Source organism: Vulpes lagopus, chromosome 1 (genome assembly GCF_018345385.1).
Source record: "Vulpes lagopus strain Blue_001 chromosome 1, ASM1834538v1, whole genome shotgun sequence".
Lineage (NCBI taxonomy): Eukaryota > Metazoa > Chordata > Mammalia > Carnivora > Canidae > Vulpes > Vulpes lagopus.
In genome coordinates, this window is record NC_054824.1 from 142,103,922 (window position 1) to 142,105,136 (window position 1,215).

The 1,215-nt window shown below is 42.5% G+C and overlaps 1 pseudogene; it reads right to left on the minus strand.

Moving 5' to 3' along the window:
• Positions 1-629: 629 nt before the first annotated feature.
• Positions 630-742, minus strand: LOC121475508 (annotated as a pseudogene).
• Positions 743-1,215: the final 473 nt, after the last annotated feature.

The window sequence follows — 1,215 nt, forward strand, 5'->3', positions numbered from 1 at the left end:
TTTGTGTCTTCCTCAATTTCTTTCAGAAGTGTTCTATAGTTTTTAGGGTATAGATCTTTTACCTCTTTGGTTAGGTTTATTCCTAGGTATCTTATGCTTTTGGGTGCAATTGTAAATGGGATTGACTCCTTAATTTCTCTTTCTTCAGTCTCATTGTTAGTGTATAGAAATGCCATTGATTTCTGGGCATTGATTTTGTATCCTGCCACGCTACCAAATTTCTGTATGAGTTCTAGCAATCTTGGGGTGGAGGCTTTTGGGTTTTCTATGTAGAGTATCATGTCATCGGCGAAGAGGGAGAGTTTGACTTCTTCTTTGCCAATTTGAATGCCTTTAATGTCTTTTTGTTGTCTGATTGCTGAGGCGAATGCTGGACAGCTTTTTGCACATTCCATGCCAGTGGCCGGTTTTCAAGGAATTCTGGAAACATCTGTGACTGGTAGAGAAAAACCTTTGTAATGCCCACCCCCACCTCCTCCCACCGTCCCTGGTCCTGATGGGCTTTTCCTCCTCCAGCGCACAGCTCACACTCATTGCCCTATCTCAGCTCCAAATGTCCTCTCAGTGGGAAAGTCTGGTCTCAACTGCCCAAAGCTCTCAGATCTAAACCACAGTTTAGCATGTACATTTAACTTGTGTCATTCATTAATTGCCTCTTGTGTGGTACCATCATGACTTTAATTAGCAATAATCGTGCCTCGGATAAACCTCATTGGCTACGATGCTGCCACTGCGCAAAGCTACCTTCATGACTTTAACTGGAATATAAACTCTGGGAGGAATTAAGACAGACCACCTCGTTGATATCTTTAGTATAACCCACATCCCGGTCATGCTGCAGGTACTCAATACTCTCTGTTGATCAGTTGTTCCGTATTTGTGGAAGATGAGGGGGTAGAGAGTGAAATTTCAAAATGAAACTTATGACCCACATCAATAGCTTAAAATGTAAAATCATTAAATCATCAACAATTGGTTCAGATATGCATTAAGGCCTGTCTCAAAGTCTTGTCTTCCCTCTGCTGCCACAAATGCATACTGGGCTTAGTGCTAGAGATGTAAAGATGACAGAGATACAGAGCTTACAACCTTGTGAGTAGCTATCTTGTGACATGGCTCATGCTATGCTAGATGCAAGTCCCAGGTGATGGGATGTCAGAGAAAAGGGTGAGAACGTCCTTTTGGAAGGTCTTCCTTCATCTCTCTCCCTCCTTA